Source organism: Procambarus clarkii, chromosome 21, assembly GCF_040958095.1.
Source record: "Procambarus clarkii isolate CNS0578487 chromosome 21, FALCON_Pclarkii_2.0, whole genome shotgun sequence".
Taxonomy (NCBI): domain Eukaryota; kingdom Metazoa; phylum Arthropoda; class Malacostraca; order Decapoda; family Cambaridae; genus Procambarus; species Procambarus clarkii.
The window spans coordinates 32,777,536-32,799,892 of record NC_091170.1 but is presented as its reverse complement, the minus strand read 5'-3'; the positions used below and the strand labels follow the sequence as shown (position 1 = coordinate 32,799,892).

Sequence of the window (22,357 nt, the reverse complement as noted above, 5' to 3'; positions counted from 1 at the left end):
GAAATTTTACACACACGCAGCTATCCCCAATAAACATTTTCAAGTTAACTGCTTTACAGTATGTTGATAAGATATACTACAGAATGAATCTTGTAAAGCTTATGATTATCAGGAATGTGATAAATTAAATTTTCTTGAACCAGTTTCTCATTATTGCTACTTTTAGCACATAGGTTAAGCTATCTTTTCCAATTGAATTAAAAATAAAAAACTTTTAAACTTAGTGTTCTTTGCTTCACTGGCAATCAATAATGCTGAGTTATGTGAGGACATATAACTATTCATTATTCAGGATCTTATTAAATCATGGTTCTTTGTTAAACAGTTAATTCTGTTTGCATGAAAATTTCATTAACCATTCTTAAAATAGGGTAAGGCAGTTATATTTTATATGCTGGAAGTGCAGTTTGGGTGAATTAAATAAATTCTGAACAGAATCACAGAACTGTTGAATTTAATGAACTCCATTACCTGTGTGTTCTTGATAAAAGGTAAATTAAATACCATTCCTGGAAAGTGAACCAAACTATTAACAACTACGTTCAAAAGTATCTAAATAGCATCCAGAAACACCTACAAATGACCTCTACTTCTGGGACATGAGCAGCAACTGAAGACCTTAGCTGGAGATGCATTTAGAATCATTCCCTACTTAACCTCAAAGAAAGAATGAAAATTATCTTGGACCTTTAACTCAATTGCATATGAGGTAAAAAATTATACTGATTTCATGAAGGCTGAATTATTATTGAAATTCATATCTTAACAATATATTACAAAACTGACAAGAGGTTTAATAGTTGATCGCTTATTGCCATTTTTGTTCATAGGATGATGGTTTCTGTGTTATAGCTGAAGCTAACAAATTGTAGTTTCTCAAACTTGGAGATAGTCCCTCAAAGAGCAAAGCAAGTGAGTGTAAGAGAGTGCGAGCTGTGCACACTTATGCAGCCGAGCAGTATATCTATGAGCAGTTCAGCAGTTTAGGCATAACTGCAAAGTCAACCCAGTTTACTATTAAATAAAAAATATTATGTATATACAGGAATGAACAGTTCAAATTTACTACACTGCCAGAAACAAATTAACTTTCTATAGGGATTCATCTACATCACTTAATTTTTGTATGTATAAATATTATGACAAAGCACAACAATTTCAAGCACCAACATTTGTCAGGAAAAAAGTGGTCTTTTCATAACAAAACAAAGTTTGTACATTTCCGTTCCATACAAGAGTCAGTGTGCATCATTTATATGTATATAGTGAAGTGTGATATATTGCCATAACTTAATTAATTATCAATTACTAAAATAAGGAAAGGAAAAGAAAAGAAAAGAAGAAATTGATATACGGTATGTATTATATATATATATATATATATATATATATATATATATATATATATATATATATATATATATATATATATATATATATATATATATATATATTATATATATATATGTATACAGTAATAGATACTGTTGTTGAGTGCTCCAAAGGGTCTAACGAGCCGAAACATTCAACACTCCCTCTCCCATTTCTCTGTGGGTTTTCCACATACCAATAATCAGTGTTTCGTGATAGTCGGTTGCATATATACTGTATATATATATATATATATATATATATATATATATATATATATATATATATATATATATATATACACACACACACACACACACACACACACACACACACACACACACACACACACACACACACACACACACACAGACACACACACAGTGGAACCATGACTTACGAATTCCCCTACTTATGAATTTTTCGAGTTATGACAACAATTTCGTTGGAAAATTTGACTCGTCTTAAGACCTTTGCCTCGACTTGCAACTTAGTTGATACATGTATGAGTCGACTGAGCGCATGGCAGCTTCAGTTTACCAGCGGCTCTAGCCTGGTGAGGAATGCACTTAAATTCTTTGTGAAGAATTCCATTGTTTTCTCCTTTTTTTTTGTTTTTTGAACATAAAAGTAATTATTATATATCATGCCATGGACCCAAGAACATCAGTGGTAAGGTTCATCCTAAGAAAATAGTTGTGAGTGAGTAGAGGCAGTAGAGGATGTCCCTTCCTCATTAAGAAAATGTGAGAAGTATTGGAAGAACTGCAAAGGTTTGTTGTAAAAAAAATCACCCAGATAAAGCTGTTGCAGGCCGTTGCATTGACCTTTTGAATGACAGTGTGATGTCTTACTACAGACAAGTGTTAAAATGTAGGGAAAAACTAGTGTCATTAGACAGATTCTTAGTAAGACAAGCAAGCTGTGGGCCACAACCAGGTCCTAGTGGTATGCTTGCAAAACATAGGAGAGAGATAGTACCTCAAAAAAGTCATCATCACTGTTTGATGTTATTATGGAAGGGGGACTTCCCTTCCAAACAGTAACAGCACTCCTTGCACCCCCCCTCCCCCCCCCCCCTTCTTCAGCGTCTTTCATACGCCAACAAGAGTCATCAATAAAGGTAAGCTATAACTTACCTTTATTGATGTATACTATGGTACAAAATATGTGTGTATTATGTATGAAATATATTTTGAAGTTAATATTTTTGGGAGTGTAGAACGGATTAATTCAACTTACATTATTTCTTATGGGAAAATTCCTTTCGAGTTACAATTTTTTTACTTACGCCATGTCTCAGGAAACAGATTAAATTTGAAAAACAAGGTACCACTGTGTACTCACCTAATTGTGCTTGCGGGGGTTGAGCTCTGGCTCTTTGGTCCCGCCTCTCAACCGTCAATCAACAGGCGTACAGGTTCCTGAGCCTATTGGGCTCTATCATATCTACACTTGAAACTGTGTATGGAGTCAGCCTCCACCACATCACTTCCTAATGCATTCCATTTGTCAACCACTCTGACACCCTGTGTGTGTGTGTGTGTGTGTGTGTGTGTGTGTGTGTGTGTGTGTGTGTGTGTGTGTGTGTGTGTGTGTGTGTGTGTGTGTGTGTGTGTGTGTATATATATATATATATATATATATATATATTACAAAGGAATCTCGGGTGACGAGCTGCCACATCTACGAGCATTTCAAGTAACGAGCGAGCCACTCGCAGAAAATTTGTCTTGATTGACGAGCTTCCGCTCGGTTAATGAGAAACCCACGTGGCACTTCCTAGCATTCCCGTTGGTTCTTGCAAATTCTTCCTTCCTTTCTTTGATTCTTCCTTCTGTTGGTTCTCGCAAATTCTCGGACACCTCCAACGACAGTGTTGTTGTTTTATCACAAAGGATAAGCATCCCTCTGCTTATCCTTATCAGATGGATGGACAAGGCATTTACAGTCAGTCAGGCATTTACAGTCATTCAGCCATTTACAGTCAATCAGGCTTTCACAGTCAGTAAATAACAGAGTTTAATGTCACGCAGTCTGTTTCCTAATCCACCAGCTGGTACCAAGGAAGCCAGCTTTCCGTTAATACCATCCAGATGTGGATGGGAGGGTACAGCTGGGGATGTAGGGGTCTGGTGTGAGGATTAGAGGTAGCGGGGAGGGTCCGGTGGTGAGATGGGGGTAGCGGGTAGAGTGTGGTGCCGGGAATGAAGGTAGCGGTGGTGGGACGGGGATAGCGGGGAGGGTGCAGTGTGGGGGATGGAGGTTCACCCCACCATCCATCCAGTCCCCCTTTCCCCCCCCTCCTATCCATCCATCTAATTTCCCCCACCATCCCTCCAGTTCCTCCACCATCCATCCAGTCCCCTCACACTCCATACGTCCATTCCCCCCTCCACCATCCATCCATCCAGTCCCCCCACCATCCATCCAGTCCCCTCACTATACATCCAGTCCCTGCATCCATCCATCCAGTTCCCCCCCCCTCCATCTAGTCATCCAGTCCCCTCACCATCCAGTCCCTTCACCATCCATCCAGTCCCCCTCCACCATCCCCCCCTATCAATCCATCCAGTTACCCCCCCCTCCATCCATCCATCCAGTCCCTTCACCATCCATTCATCCAGTCCCCTCACCATCCATCCATCCAGTCCCCTCACCATCCATCCATCCAGTCCCCTCACCATCCATCCATCCAGTCCCCTCACCATCCGGTCCCCTCTCCATCCATCCATCCATCTGAAATTCTCAAGAAGAGAGAGCCCACTTGACTCAGAGGTGGATTCTCCTTCTGCACCGTAACCCCTCTCCTTTTCCCTACCTCCCAATCATCTCCCTCAAGCCAGAAACGACTCTTCATAAGATAAAGTAAAACTGAAAACAGTAAAACAAAACTTTTATAATAATTACCTGTATAATTACATTATAAAAATTTATATTGGTGTTTTTCAGGGGTGGAACGGATTAATTGTATTTCCATTATTTTACAGTCAGTGTGATTGATATATATATGAAGTGACCCCAGAAGTAACTCGAACCCATACTGCCAGGAGCACTCTGCATCTGGCATAAAGGACACCTTAACCACTCGACCAACACGACCGGACAAAAGAGGATGGTAGCCGAGGCTAATTCCCCATCCTCCCGCCGGCACTCTGATGGTAATCTTGGGCATGGTATTTTATCAAATCACCTCATTCTTTGGTGCACACGTGAGGAACGCAAATGCAAACAAGCCTGAACGGTCTCCAGGCATATATGCAACTGAAAACTCAGTTGCATATACAGTATATATATATATATATATATATATATATATATATATATATATATATATATATATATATATATATATATATATATATATATATATATATATATATATATATATATATATATATATATATTCAGAAGGAATCCTTCTGAAGATGTATTAATATACAAAAGTACTTAAGGAAATTCCTGTTTCAATTTACCTCCGTGGTCTGACACTGTCATGTGTGTGTGTATATATATATATATATATATATATATATATATATATATATATATATATATATATATATATATATATACACACTCAAACACACTTGCATAAACCATAAGTTATATGTAACCAAAGAACTCTTCCTCATAAAGGATTTAAACCTTAGATAGCCTGGTACATCAAGCACACTGGCATATCCAGTACAGTTTGGATACACCAGGCTAAGGTTCAAATCCTTCATGAGGAAGAGTTCTTTGGTTACATATAATTTGTGATTTATGTAAGTGTGTTGTACATTTGAGGCTCACATTTTCCTCAATAGTGACTGTTTGATGAAAACGATTGGTGATCTCTTGCTATAGCGAGTGCTGTCGGATGTTGAATAAAAGCTTCATGAGTTCCAACATTTTTGTACAGTCTGTCATGGTCAAGTGGTTACCGAACTGGATATGCCAGTGTGTTTGATACACCAGGCTAAAGTTCAACTCCTTCACGAGGAGTCCTTTGGTTACATATAACTTGTGGTTTATGCAAGTGTGTTGTACATTTGAGGTATCAATCTATCTATTATATATAAATATATATATATATATATATATATATATATATATATATATATATATATATATATATATATATATATATATATATATATTTCTTGTAGACATATGTGTTTGAATATGACCGAAAGGGTAAGATTAATGATTCTAACACAAATTTTCTCAATATTTCTTATGTTTTTCTTCATTGTCGAAGTATATATATATATATATATATATATATATATATATATATATATATATATATATATATATATATATATATATATATATATATATATATATATATATATATGTCGTACCTAGTAGCCAGAACGCCCTTCTCAGCCTACTATGCAAGGCCCGATTTGCTTAATAAGCCAAGTTTTCCTGAATTAATATATTTTCTCTATTTTTTTCTTATAAAATGATAAAGCTACCCATTTCATTATGTATGAGGTCAATTTTTTTTATTGGAGTTAAAAATAACGTAGATATATGACCGAACCTAACCAACCCTACCTAACCTAACCTAACCTATCTTTATAGGCTAGGTTAGGTTAGGTAGCTGAAAAAGTTAGGTTAGGTTAGGTTAGGTAGGTTAGGTAGTCGAAAAACAATTAATTCATGAAAACTTGGCTTATTAGGCAAATCGGGCCTTGCATAGTAGGCTCAGAAGTGCATTCTGGCTACTAGGTACGACATATATATATATATATATATATATATATATATATATATATATATATATATATACTTCGACAAAGAAGAAAAACATAAGAAATATTGAGAAAATTCGTGTTAGAATCATTAATCTTACCCTTTCGGTCATATTCAAACATATATGTCTACAAGAAAGACTGCTACCAAAATATACAAATTATATATATATATACAGTATATATATATATATATATATATATATATATATATATATATATATATATATATATATATATATATATATATATATATATATATATATATATATATGCGGTATTTCCATAAGGCGAAACCAGAAATTATTAACTCATTGGTGGTACCTTATGCGAGTGGACTTGAAAAATTGTCTCTGATTTTTAAGAAACTTAATATAAATTTGGTGTTCACTAATAGTACGATCAAATCCAATTTAATAAAAAACTCCCCTGATACACGCACTCCCTGCATGTATTCGATTCCCTGCAATGATTGTGATTCTGTGTACCTTGGACGAACAGGAAAGTTCTTACAATTGTGGTTGTCACAACATGCTTATAGTATTAGAACTGCCCAAACGTCTAATGCATTGTATCTACATATGAGTTTATGCGATCACAATATTAACTGGAATGGGGCAAAAAGCATTACCAATTGTGGGGATTTCGTGGAACGGAATTTAATTGAGTCTGCTCTAATCAGTCAGTGTCCAAATCTTCTTAATGTTAGTACTGGAATGTACAAACTTGATCCATTTTTAAGTTATAATATTGCACAACAGTTTAAGAAAAAACTCTGATAGAGAGGCTTACAATGTCTCATTATAATTTTACAGGTATATTCATATATTGCGTGTTCATGAGGCTTTTCTTTAATCTTTCATCCTTATTCTCTGGCCGCTTAATCCTCTTTGACCATTCTAAGCTAAGCTATACCTGTTTCTGGTTAATTCTTTCCCTAGGGATGGGTTGGTCAGGTGTTGGCCTGTATATCCTCCCCCTTCTCCCTTCTCCTCTAGTCAGTCTGGTGTTGACAAAGGCTTTAACAAGCCGAAACGTTCACCCCCTTTCATATTTCTCTGTGGATTTTCCGCATAAAATGATCAGTGTTTTGTGATGTCAATTGCATATTATATATATATATATATATATATATATATATATATATATATATATATATATTATATATATATATATATATATATATATATATATATATATATATATATATATATATATATATATATATATATATATATATATATATATATATATATATGACAGTGTCAGACCATGGAGGAAAAAACAGGAATTTCCATACCTAGTAGCCAGAACGCACTTCTCGGCCTACTATGCAAGGCCCGATTTGCCTAATAGGCCAAGTGATTTTCTTTGTTTTCAATAAATTGTTTCCAATTAGTTTATTGGAATTATTATTATTATATTATATTAGGAACATAATTTATTGACTTAATTGTGTTAGTTTAGGATAGGTTAAGATAGGTTAGGTTAGGTTAGGTAGGGTTGGTTAGGTTCGGTCATATATCTACGTAAGTTTTAACTCGAATTGAAACAAACTACCGTAACTCATACATAATGAAATGGACAGATTTATCATTTCATAAGAAAAAAATGATAAAAATATATAAATTCAGGAAAACTTGGCCTATTAGGCAAATTGGGCCTTGCATAGTAGGCCGAGTACAAAGTTCTGGCTACTAGGTACAACATATTATATATATATATATATATATATATATATATATATATATATATATATATATATATATATATATATATATGCGAACAAGCCTGAATGGTCCCCAGGACTATATGCGAATGAAAACTCACACCATCTTTGATGATGAGCTTTGACAAATGTACAATCATTTTAATAAGGACATTATATCCTGAATACTGACATGAAATTACTTTAGGACACAACTATTTTGCACATAAAACTTATATTTCTTTCCAGTACTTGGAAATAAGTGTCACTGTAGAACCATATCAAGCTATCAAGCATAATGTTGCTCCTATATGAGTTAACATCTAATACTTAAAAATGTAAAATAGGAAACTTAAAAACCCAAAAAGGAAAAATCTCTAATTACTCTGGACATTATATTATTTTCTTGTTATCACCTACAATATTAATATCCTGTTGAGGCTTCTTTAAACTTGTATAAATATTAAAATTATCAAGTGGAAAATATTTATAATGATCAGAATGTCCAGACATATTTTTCTTTGGGTCTGAAATATCCTACTATTATTCTATATTATCAATATTCTGAAACTGAGCCACATAATCAGCATGACACTGGCTCAGATGTCAAGAAATGATGCACACCTGACAGTTAAAGAGAAATATTGGTAAATCAGACAATTCGGGCACAACTCTTTAAAAAAGAATTTGATCAAATAACTCAAATTAATGCTAGACCAGAAATCTGGGATTGACACAAGACCAATCAACCTGAGGTAATGCCACACTGGGGAACTGTATCTGATAATAGATCAGACAAACTGAGGTAAAGCTTTACCAGGCTACATCTAGTATTTCTGTTTGAGGTATCCCAAAGCATTGCATAGAGAGGAAACAAAGCTGACACTGAAACAAGCATCCTTATGAATTATGCTAGACCAAACATGCCAAAGTGAGTGACTTTCAATCAAACAAATCAATGAAGCAATATATCAGATATCCAACAGAATATCTGGACCACATAATGTAAAAGCAATGCTGGACTAGACATTAAATGTTGTATTTTTACAAAACAACTGAACTGGAAACAAATTAATAAATTCCAAATTGTCCTAGACTTTGCATCCCAAAGTGAAACAAGTGTTAAAATTTAAAGATGATACTGGACCAAAGCTTAGTGTAATGCTAGACCCAACATAAGTTGATACTGAATTACACATCCCAAGTTGACACCTAATCATATTAAAAGTTGACACAGGAGCAAACAACCTTAGGAAATACTGGATCAAACAGTCCATATATATTGTACAACTAAAAGACTGCAATTGTTTTGTGTTATATGTAGTATACAGATTATATAAAATCTCATGATTATATTCATGAAATAAAATATATGAAACTAAAATTAGAAGTAATGTCTTTTCATCAACTTATTGGTAGTATGATCACTTTTTAAAAAACATTATATTAAAAAGTGGAGAGGATACATAAATTTTGTGCTTTGATGCTAATATATAATAAGCAGAAAAACAAAAACAGAACTGCAGTACAGTACATTTAAAATGGAGCCATTATTATTTAAATGTTATGAAATATGACCATTATTAGCACCAATAAAATTGCATCACACTGAGAGCACCATATTTATGTTATAGGAGGTCAGGTGCCACTTCTGCCATTAGAGCCAGGTTAGCCACACAAAAGCATTAATTTAGGAAGAATGGGCTAAATAGTGCAAACCAAAATATATTTGCTAATAACAAAAATATAACTAAATAAAAAAGAAAGACTAAAATTTAAAATGTCTAATAATAAATTAGAATGATCTTGACAAATTCAGTTTGTTTATGTAATTACCTGAGTGTAATAATCTAAGTGAGGTTGCATGGATGAGAGCTATGCTAATGGTGTCCCATCTTCCCAGTACTCTTTGTTATTCGATGCTTCCAAACTACTGATAATTTCAGCATCTACTACATTCTCACTTAACTTGTTCCAGTCCTCTACAACTCTATTTGCAAAAGATAGCTTTCATATGTTCTTTTAGCACCTTTGTTTCCTTAGCTTGAATCTATGGCCTCTTGTTCTTGAAGTTATGAGCTATACAAAATTATTTCGTCTACTTTGTTGGATCCTGCTACTATTTTGTACATAGTGATCATAGCACTCTTTTCCTTCTATCTTCTTGCTTCACCATATTTAACACCTCCAACCTCTTCTTATAGCTCTTTTTTCAGTTCCAGAAGCTTCAGTTTTCAGTTCTATAAGCCATTTAGTAGTACTGTATATCTTTGTGTGTATCGATGAGCGTGTGTCTGTATAATAATAATAATTCATTGTGTCGGGGAACAGGGAGCCAGAGAGTATTCATATACATTAGGCTTTTATCAAGGTCTCCCCCAAGGTCGAATTACTGACTCCACCCAGGATGCAACCCCAACCCCAATTGGGGTGCAAAGGTTTACCCCCAACCTTTCATTTGTCTAAGCTGACTAATGCCTGAGTTCCTACTTACTGCTAGGTGAACAGACCCTGAGGTGATAGGATATACGCCCAACCATTTCTGCCCCGCTCAGGATTCAAACCCGGAATTCTTGATTGTTAGCCAAGAACGAACCTGACTGTACTACTGGGACCCTCTATGTACAGTGGAACCTCGGTTTACGAATGCCCTTTTTTAAATTTTTTTTGGTATTCGAGGTCAATTTCCTCGTAAAATTTGACTCGGTGTACAAGGTTTGGCTTGGATTACGAGTTTGTTGATATGTGTACGGGTCTACGAGTGCATGGATACTGCTGGGCGTGGGGCGAGGCACGCTCAGTTTACCAGTGTATCCCACCTAGTGACAACTACGCTTGAATTCTTTGTAAAGAACTTCATTGTTTTTCTCCTTTATTGGTTTCTGAACATAAAAGTTCTTATTATATATCATGTCATAGGGTTCCTAGAAAGTCAGTGGTAAAGTTTAACCTAAGAAAATAGTTGTCAGTAGGGGCAGTAGAGAGAATATCCCTTCCTCATTAAGAAATTGTGTGCAGTATGGGAAGAACTGCAAAGTTTTGCTAAAAAAACTCACCCAGATAAAGCTGTAGCAGGCTGTTGCATTAACCTTTTTAATGACAATGTGATGTCTCACTACAGATAACTATTAATATGTAGGGAAAAACAAGTGTCTTTAGACAGATTCTTAATAAGACAAGCAAGCAGTGATCCACAACCAGGTCCTAGTGGTATGCCTGTAAAACATAGGAGCGAGAGTTCCCCAGAAATATCATCAGTGCCTTATGTTATAATGGAAGGGGACTCTCATTCCAAACACTAACACCTCACCTCCTCCCCCCATGCCCCTCTCACTGTCTTCCATAAGCCAACAAAAGTCCTCAATAAAGATAAAGTACCTGTATAGTAAAAAATAGGAGTAATGTTCTGTATAAAATGTATTTTTAAGTTAATATTTTTGGGTGTGTTCCTTATTAATTCAATTTACATTATTTCTTATGGGAAAATTCGTTTCAGTTTACAAATGTTCGGTGTACGAACCGTCTCTTGGAACTAATTAAATTTGTAAACGAAGTGTCCACTGTATGTATAAAATAATATGTAGTTCAGCTTGTGTTTTGGCAAATCTAAATCAAAGTAAGGGAATCTAAACAAAGTAAACGCTACATTGTAATTTGTATTGCAGCAAGAATTAAAAAATTAAACACTGCACAATGTAACAGCAATCTGTCCAGGTATTCAAGTTCATCAATACTTTTCAACCCTCCTTTACTCCCATGAGGGTTAAATGAAAGGTTATTTAATGTACATTTATGAACAAGTGTGTGTGTGTGTGTGTGTATATGTGTTTAATTGTCTAATTAAAGTTACAGAATAAGTGCTTAGCTTGTTGTGCCCTGCATCCTTTTTACATTCTTTGTCATAAAAAGTTTTCAAGCTACCACTGGTTGTATACGTAACCCTCTTGTGTATGCTTTGTCATCTGTTTACTACTTGGCATGCAAATAAAAACTTCTGCACTATTTTTCGGGTCCTATTTTGCTTTTTTTTCTACAAGAATCTTCTTGTTCTGAGGGCTGCAAGAAATCCTCCTTAACAATAATATCCTTGCCCTTCACAACTATAAATGTGGTACTCATATCATTCCATATCTTCTTGTGTCAGCATGTTTAGCACTATTAATCTCTCCTCTTAATTCATATTTTTAAGATCCAGGATTCATTTACCTTCATGTCATTTAACCTTTTCTTATTTGTGCTATATTTTTTGAGGTAGGGAAACCACACCAACACTGTGTCTCAACTTATGGCACACACATCCAAAGAATAGTGTTCTAAGCATAACCAACATCTAACTGTCAATTATCACCTCTGCATTGTGTTCCTATACTGTGTTTTGTAGTGTCTTAGCACTAATATATAAACAATGTGGAGCCTGGTCCTTCTTAGATCAAACTCCTTCACATCTCATTTGTCTACATTCAATTCCAACAATTCCAAGAGCCATTTATAATTTTATAATATAATAATTCATTTCGTCGGGGCAGCCAGCGTATATATACATGTTAGGTTTATATTAAGGTCCCCCCAATGTTGAACTACTGACACTTCCCAGGATGCAACCCCACAACAAGCTGACTAACTCCTGGATACCTACTTACTACTAGGTGAAAAGAGGCATTAGAGGCACAAAACACACCCAACCATTCTGTCCTGCCCAGAACTTGAAGCCAGAATTTCCAATTGTGAGTCAAAAACAAACTCATCTGTACTACTGTGACTCTCAAATAATTCAATGCACAAATTTTTTCAGAGTAATATTTAACGGCATAAAGGTCTCTTATCCTGCAAGTATCTTAGCATTGTCTGCAAACAATTCCATATACTGACAATGAGTCACAATAACATGGCTGAAGAATTGATACCCAACCCATAATTGAAAATGAGGAAACAACAATGTTTCATATAATTTTGAATATCTGAATATTAATATTGAATAATATTGAATATTAATCAGTTTAGCACCAGTCACTATCACCTATATGGTACAATCGTTCCTCTTCTCATACTTTTCTGATTACCTGTAGTTAGCTAGTATTATATATTGAAGCTTTCTACTATTCCCACAACTTTATGTTCATTAACTTTTCTTTGTTTCTCTTATACTTAATGCTATGTCTTTCTCTTTACTGTAACACTTTTATATGGCTCTGCTGCGATACAGTGTACCTTGAACAAGTTTTGGGATGGTGGTAATACCTCTATTATATGTTTTAATGTTCACCATAGAACTTTAATCTATAGCTTGTTTAACAATTTGTACAGGTAACTAATTCTCTTTTGCTATGAACAAAATAAATAAGCAATTATCAGAAGAATGCATTAAAACTCCGTGGCCACACCGGAAGGGACTTCCCCCAAAACCGCCCGAGTCTCAACACCAACTAAACCCTGCCCGACTCCAAAACCCTCAGATGCTTTGGAGTCAGAAACAGGAGGGGGAGGGAAAGGACAAGGGGGCATGGACTGAGCCAAAGTCGAAGCAACTAACACCCCCAAGTCAGGGTCCCTACATCCAAAACGGGGCAGTCTCGGGGCATTTGGGGTAGCAACCAACCTAGCGTGCTGCAAAAACCTAAAACAAGCATGCAACACCCAAGCTGCCTGCACCCAAATATCAAGATCTGTAGCCAGGGGAAACTGGAGAACATGCAAGCAACACCACTCGCAAGACTCCGGATCGAAGGTGTCACCAACCCAACAGGCAGCATGACGGAGGCACAACTGGTGATTGTCACCCTGAGACAAGGGGACACAACATCCTTCAAACTCGCTGAAAGCGAGAGGGGATCCAGGGGGTCACATCCATCGGACCAAAGAGACCCCCCATGGGGTTTCCCAAGGCACTTAGTCGCCTATCTCACTAAGGAAAACCCAGGCAGGGTACTGCTAACCGGGGCCCAAGAATACCAAACAAACTGCTAAAGTTGACTTCCCTGGATGTATACACTTACGGGGGTCTAGTGGAGGACCACCGAGATATAAGTGAGGGTGACCAAAACCAAGGGCCAGACCCCCACCAGGCAGGAAAACAAAAGAAAAGAAAAACCCTGCAAGAGGACAACGTGCTCAGGCAGAACAGAGCCAGCCGCTATGAGAAGTGACAACTAACTGCACAGTACCCTGTGCCCCAACCAGTGATGAAACTACCCCTACCCAGAGGCAAACAATGATGCATGAAACACCACAGCTGACTCCATGGGCGGTCAATCACCAAGCAGCAAAAGACAGTGCAGAGGTAGACCCCCAGGTGATTTGTGGAAATTGGCCCCAAGCCCAAAGGGCAGTACTTACAGGGCACCTAGGGAAGAGGACCCTAGGTGCATGCAGCCTGAATACTTGTGAAATTACTCCTGGCTTGTGCACCACCTAGTGGACAGGACCACACCACAAGGCACAGAACTGGAAAAAAGGAGCCAGAGGCGCACGACCTTGCCAGTTCACATCAGCAACAGAACCAGGGTGTAGATAGCCGACATGGGAGTCTTGGGGGCTCCCCCCTTTCCCCTTTGGGGAGGGGGGTTGTGCAGACAGTGGCAAGTTGACGTGGTGACATCATGATCGTTTGCTTGTTTTCATTTGGGGAGTTCTGTCCACTAGTTCAGCTTTCAGCAGCAATATTTTAACCAGAATAATGGTTTGTTTTTGGGGTGCTTTGTCTGCCATCGACCTGACCCGGTCGATGGCAGACAAAGAATGCTTCCAACCACACGGGGGTTTCTATAGCCCATTGCTCCTCGTGCCTTTCTGAAAGGGCCAGGTTCTGGCTCGTGGTCCCCGGTAGGACTAGAAGTCCATGTGCATTGACTGATGCCAGGGGTCTAATACATTTATATCAGCCCGGTTAGTTCCGGGTAGCCGAAGGGGCTCCCGCCAGAAATTGTCGTACATACTAGAAAATGGAAACAGCTCATAAAAGTGATATACTGTTCTGTTTTCTATTTTGGGTTCTCTGGTAGGTTAGGAGACACTTTAAATTGACCGTTTTCTTGACGCTGGGAAACCTTATGTTTATGGGGGTGATTATCATAATAAATCCACTGTTACATCGGAGTCACCAAAACCAATCAAAACAAATGTTGTACTTGAGCATGACAGACTGGAGACACAGTCTCTCGAGCAGATGCTTAAGACTGGATACAAGAGCAAGACAACAGTAGTCCAGTGGTCAGCAGTCAGCTCATACCTGAATTTTTTTTCTGGGTAAGGAAAAAATTTGGGCATGTTCTTTCATATCTTTGATACCTTTATTTACCTAGCAGTAAATGTGTACCTAGGAGATAGGCAGCTGTTGTGGGTTGCATACCAGGAGAGGTCAGTCACTGGCACAAAAGGACCTCAATAAGCCTAATACCCTTTCTGTTACTGACAATTGAAATCCAAATTACCTCCAGTATCTGGATATCACTATTACTTAGAGGTAATTCTTGAATTACAATGATGACCATCCAGAATTTAAATTTATTTATGGAGTTTGCCCAAGCACTTCCTCCTCTTGTGAATTTCAAATACTGTACTCTAGTGATAATGCTGAAGATATAATTATGAAAAATATACTGTAACCATGAAGGAAATATAACAAGTTACTAGAGTTTTTTTGTGTAGAAATAAGTAAACAAATATAAAAGCAATGACCATCAATCAATTTTCTTCATGGATGGCTTTGTATGCTTGATAAAAAAAATTTAGTGACTGATTTAGGCAGAAGCTGGTGGTTCATGGAAACCTCAAAATAATAGTTCAGGAATGACATGTTCAAAAATTGGATCACCATTTTAATTCCAATAATGGCTAATGGTAAATATGAAGAGTGTTTCCTTTTAATTACAGCATATATGTACTGTAAAATAACAGACAAAACACCAAAAGTGAGCGATAAAAAATACAGAGAAGGGCAGGGGAAAAGTCCAAATAAGCTAAGGAAGCTGCAAAGAACTGCAGAGCATGAAAGTGAGAACAGACAGCTGGCATGCCCCTCCCCTCCCAAAAGAAAACAAAAATTACCCTACAACAGGAGGTTGAATTGTCACTATCTTGTTTTTCTTGATTTTAGGTGAATCTCTGATCCCCAATCTTCCCTCACCCTGTAGAGAGGCCAGATTCTGGTCCTGGTTCTCAGTAGGCAAGGGTGGGTCTCAGAGGCCTGATGTATTTCCCCAAGGCATGGTTAGACTGGTGATTCTCTGGGAAATGCAAGAAGGCCCTACCAGAAATGTGCATTTTATTACATTCACTGCTTGACTTATGTTTAGTTTTTAATTTACTTCACAACTAAATATTTTAACCTGCACAGGTGGAAAGGGCATTTTTTACTAGACATGTAGTAAGAAATGCAAATTTAAAAATACAATTTTTTTATTGCATTTTGAACCTCATAGGAATAGGACTGAAAAAATGGTGCCACTGACAAAGGATTAACCAGCCATCCTCACATTTCTACCTCCCTCACTTGGGTATTTCAACCCATTTGCCTTATTTTATTGTATAGTAAAAAATATAATAAACTCATGGTTTTCTAATGTCAGGAGCAATAAACAATCGCAAACTTGCATCATATTTAATAAGTGAGGGAGTGCTTTTGTCCACGCTGTACAGATGATTACAAAATGTTGCAAATGAAAAGTCACAATAACGTGGTTGAAAAATGTTGACCAAACCACACACTAGAAATTGAAGAGATGACGACATTTCGGTCCATCCTGGACCATTATCAAGTCGATTGTAATAAGACGAGGGAGGCAAGGGCAATAAGTAAGGCAAGAGAGGTGAGGAGACAGAAATCTTAGTGGAAGGTAAGAGCAAGGCAAAAGGTACGGAAGGTACCTTCCGTACCTTCCATATAGGGTGTAATAATAGGAGTAAGAATGGGAACGTGAGAGAAACAAGAGAAAGAAAAATAAAAAAAAATGAAGGGTAGGCTTATGTTAGGTCACGTTTGTTAAAAAGGTTAGAACATTTGAGTATGTACTGTGAAGGGGAAGAGTCAACAGCAGCAAAGCCAGGACTAAGGTTCACGTTGGGTAGGTTGTGTATCAGAGCCGATTTGTCAAGATGGTGTCTGTGAAGAGCAGAGGCAGGAAAGATTATTTTAGCGGAAGACCAATCAATAGGATGACCAGAATCCCTAACATGACAGAAGAGAGCATTGTTAGTGTCTGCAGACTGAACACTTCATTTGTGTTACCAAACGAACACAAGAACACTTCTTTAGTCTTCACAAAAGTACACAAAAAGAAATGTTAAGTCTGCAGACAGTAACAATGCTCTCTTTTGTCATGTCAGGGATTTGGTCATATTATTGATTGGTCATCCTCTAAAATAATCTTTCCTGCCTCTGCTCTTCACAGACGCCGTCTTGTCACATCAGCTCTGATACACAACCTACCCAAGATATCTACACAACCAACCCAAGATACCTACACAACCTACCCAATACGAACCTTAGTACTGGCTTTGTTGCTGTTGACTCTTCCCTTTCACAGTACATACTCAAATGTTTTAATCTTTCTAACAAACATGACCTAACATAAGCCTACCCTTCATTTTTCTTTTTCTTTCTCTTGTTTCTCTCACGTTCCCATTCTTTCTCCTATTATTACACCTTGCCTTCCATACCTTTTGCCTTGCTCTTATCTTCCTCCAAGATTTCTATCTCCTCACCTCTCTTGCCTTACATAATGCCTATGCCTCCCTCATCTCATCACAATCTACTTGATAATGGTCCAGGACGGACCGAAACATTGTCATCTCTTCGATTTCTAGTGTGGTTTGGTCAACATTACAAAATGTTGTCTGGGAGGTAATCTTTTCATAATTTTTTGGGCCAAGCGAACTTATTCATGCTACCTCACCTTACAAAAAGTGAAAGATTGGAAAGGTAGATTCTTATTAGTGCACGAACCAATGAAGAAATTTCAGAAAAGTTACAAATTAAGCAGTGTTGTGGAAACATGCCTAAATCTTCCTCATAGCCAGACTTACTTAGTCCTAATTATTTTGCATGATTTTTTCTTTAATACGCTACTTTGTCCAGTTTTTGACATACAAGTAGACTGGATAATCGAGGTCACACTATGGTTTAAAAAAATATAACAAGCCATAAGAAAATTTATCTTCTATAATTTGCATGTTGGAGTATAAAAAGTGAGTTTTACTTCTATAAGTCACATATGAAAGAAAAACAATTCAAATAAAAAAATTGAAAGATTATGGGAAAATAGTGCAATTTTTTTTTTCAGCTTTTCATGTAAATGTTTTTCTTAGTGACTTCCCTTTCTCCCCCCTACCCTACAAAACATTTACTTAAAAAATGTAATTATTTTATTAAAATTTATAATAGAAAACAGCATTTAGATAATGAAAAAAATAGTTGCTAAACGGCTGCAGTGCTGCATGCGCTCATATGGACAACACTGCAGCTGTAAACTCGCAATTCAATGACAGTGTTTACTGCCATTCAACAATCGTTAACGTGTTCACTATTTTTACAAGTTCATTCAGGGAGACCCTATTACTATTATTGAAATTAAAAAATTGCTACCTGTAATATCATTAAATAATCAATAAATATCCTGTTTCAGGAGATACTAGGATCATGGGGCAGTAGGGAAGTATCTCCCACAGCAAGAGGCAAAATATTCATTGCAGAGTGGTTTTGTGAGCACCGAGTGCTTCAATAATCTTTCAATACATGGCTACCCTGTCCCAAGTGACCTCTGGCCATTGAAGGGCTTACATCTGTTGAATTGCTCTCTAGTTTCCTCACATATTAAAACATCCAGAGATGTCAGCTGCACACAGCCCAGAATACACAAAAACATCCAGGCATGTTAATCACAATGGAAGGGTTAATGAAATAATAGAATAGGGGGGTGGGTTTAAATTTGCATTTTTCCATGATCTCTTTGTCAAAGTTTCTTCCCTCCTTTTCTTCTCGCCTTTGTGTAGTTGTTTCATGCTTGTTTCTATTGCTGATATGTTTGTAGGTTAGGCCTCTTCTTATACTGATTCAATTTCTTTACAATTGGTCACTAGCCCTCACTTAATTTCTGTTGAACATGTATAATTTAAATATCTGATTTGGTAAATATTTTTGGGTGCCTTCATTACATATAAATAAAAAATACAAAATATTTGTATATATCTTATTTACATCTTTGTCTAATCAAATCTATTACCAAATTTATTTAGTTCCCCAAGTAGTTCTCTACTTTGAAGTCAAACTTTTCTTGAGATTCTCTATTTCACTTTCACCAACCTCTTCTAGGTATATTGAATGGCATATTTAATTTCTAATAGGACATGGTCATTCTGTGTGTGTAATTACAAAATAAGACCTATCCGAATGGTATCCCATCTTCCCAGAACTGTTTTATCATATTTACCTAAATTTACCCGAGGTCCACAATCTCTCTAGTGGTCTTGATGGTGAGAGAAAGTCAGTGGCCTGTCAAAAGTTCCCTTCCTCCATTATTCATGAGGATTTTTTCAAACTGGATCTTGAACTGAAGTCATCCTTGACATTTATGGCTTTGGCAGGTAGGTGGCTCCATGAGTTTATAACCCTAAGGATGAAAAAGCAACTCCTGTTTTCAGTCGTACATTGTGGCTTGTTGAGCTTGAGGCTGTTGCACCTTGTATGCATTATATTTGACTTTTTAAAGAAGTGGTTTGGATTAATATCCACCAGACCACTTAACTTGTTTCAATCTTCTACAATTCTGTTTGCAAAAGATAACTATTATGTTTGTGTAATTACCTAAGTGTAGAGCTACGCTCGTGGTGTCCCATCTCCCCAGCACTCTGTCATATAACACTTTGAAATTACTGATGGTATTGGCCTCCACTACCTTCTCACCAAACTTGTTCCAACCGTCTACCACCCTATTTACAAAAGTGAATTTTCTTATATTTTTCCGGCAGCTTTGTTTCGTGAGTTTAAATCTATGACCTCTTGTTCTCGATGTTCCGGGTTTCAGGAATTCTTCCGTATCAATTTTATCGATTTGTTACTATTTTGTATGTAGTGAACATATCCCCTCTAGTTTGCATATTTAATGCCTCTAACCTGCCTCTAGGGAGTCGGTCGGCCGAGCGGACAGCACGCTGGACTTGTGATCCTGGGTTTGATCCCAGATGCCGGCGAGAAACAATGGGCAGAGTTTCTTTCACCCTATGTTACCTAGCAGTAAAATAGATACCTGGGTGTTAGTCAGCTGTCATGGGCTGCTTCCTGGAGTGGAGGCCTGGTCGAGGACCGGGCCGCGAGGAAACTAAAAAAGCCCCGAAATCATCTCAAGATAACCTCTCCTCGTAGCTCTTGTCCTTCAGTTCTGGGAGCCATTTAGTGGCATGTCGTTGCATCTTTTCCAGTTTGTTGATGTGCTTCTTAAGATATGGGCACCATACAACATCTGCATATTCCGGCTTTGGTCTATCAAAAGTTGTGAACAATTTCTTTAGTATTCGTTGCATCTTTTCCAGTTTGTTGATGTGCTTCTTAAGATATGGGCACCATACAACCTCTGCATATTCCAGCTTTGGTCTAACAAAAGTTGTGAACAATTTCTTTAGTATATCTCCATCCATGTATTTAAAAGCAATTCTGAAGTAAGAAAGTGTAGCATAGGCTCCTCGCACAATGTTCTTAATGTGGTCCTCAGATAACAGTTTCCTATCTAGAACCACCCCTAGATCCCTTTCTTTGTCAGAATTCTTTAAACATTTCTCACATAATGGATAGGTTATGTAGGGTTTATGTTCTCCAATTCCACATTCCATAACATGGCATTTATTCACATTAAATTCCATTTGCCAAGTGTTGCTCCATATACTTATTTTGTCCAGGTCTTCTTGAAGGACATGACAATCATCTAGGTTTCTTATCTTCCCTATTATTTTAGCATCATCAGCAAACATGTTCATATAATTCTGTATTCCAACTGGTAGATCGTTTATGTAAATAATGAACATTACCGGTGCAAGAACTGAACCCTGTGGTACACCACTCGTGACATTCCTCCAATCCGATACATTGCCTCTGATTACGGCCCTCATTTTTCTGTCAGTCAGGAAATTTTTCATCCATGTTAGAAGCTTACCTGTCACCCCTCCAATATGTTCCAGTTTCCAAAACAACCTCTTATGTGGAACTCTGTCGAAAGCCTTTTTTACGTCCAGATAGATGCAGTCAACCCAACCATCTCTTTCCTGTAAAATCTCTGTGGCTTGATCATAGAAACTGAGTAAGTTCGTTACACACGATCTTCCAGATCGAAAACCATACTGTCTGTCTGATATTATATAGTTTTTCTCCAGGTGTTTTACCCATTTAGTTTTAATTATTTTTTCTAATATTTTGACTATGACACTTGTCAATGATACAGATCTATAATTAAGGGGGTCTTCCCTGCTGCCACTTTTGAAGATTGGAACTATGTTAGCCTTTTTTCACACATCAGCTACAACTCCTGTAAACAGGGATGCCTGAAAAATCAGTTGAAGTGGAATGCTGAGCTCAGGTGCACATTCTCTCAGAACCCATGGTGAAACTCCATCTGAACCAACTGCTTTGTTCTTACTAAGCTCCTTGAGCATTCTTTCCACTTCGTCTCTAGACATCTCTATGTGCTCTATGTTGTTTTCTGGAATTCTTATTGTGTCTGGTTCACCTGAAGATTTCATTTTGTACAAACACACTTTGGAACTATTCGTTTAATGTTTCACACATTTCATTTTCATTTTCCGTGAATCTATTTCTCATTTTCAACCTCTGAATATTATCCTTTACCTGCAATATGTTGTTTATGAATTTATAGAATAGAATTGGTTCTGTTTTACATTTGTCTGCAATCCCTTTTTTCAAAATTTCTTTCTACCTCTCTCCTCACTGCCGTGTTGTTATTTCTCGCAACTTCGTATCACTGGTATGTTTGGGGGTTTGGCCTCTTCCTATATTGATTCCATTTTTGTGTCTTTTGGTCTCTGGCCCTCTCACAATTTCTGTTGAACCAATCTTGTTTCCTAGTTCTGCATCTCTGTTTTGATATAAATGTTTTTGTGCCTTTATCATATATTTCACAAAACTTTAAATACACCTCATTTATTACCTTGCCTAGCAACAAGTCTGTCTAATTATACTCACTAAAAAAATTTCTAAGGTCGCCATAATGTACTCTCCTGAAGTCAGGTTTTTCAACTGCTTCAACCTCCTTATTTTTTTTATAACGCATTGCATACTTTACTCCCAAAAAGACATGGTTACTTTTACCCAAGGGAGGAAGGTACTGAATGTCAAATATCTCTTCCTCCTTCCTGGTAAATATCAAATCTAGCATGGAGGGAACATCCCCTTCCCTCATCCTCGTAGCTTATTTAACATGTTAATACAAGAATGTTTCCAGGATGAGGTCTGCAAATCTACAGGTACAAAAATCCTGTTCTAGCTTCATATGCTTCCCAGTCTATGGATTTTAAGTTGAAGTCCCCGACTATC

At 37.0% G+C, this 22,357-nt stretch overlaps 1 protein-coding gene across 1 annotated transcript in view; it reads right to left on the bottom strand.

The window, feature by feature from the left end:
* Window positions 1-22,357, bottom strand: part of LOC123760642 (DNA fragmentation factor-related protein 2) — a 76,954-nt gene that overhangs the window by 15,378 nt on the left and 39,219 nt on the right. The window lies entirely within an intron of this gene.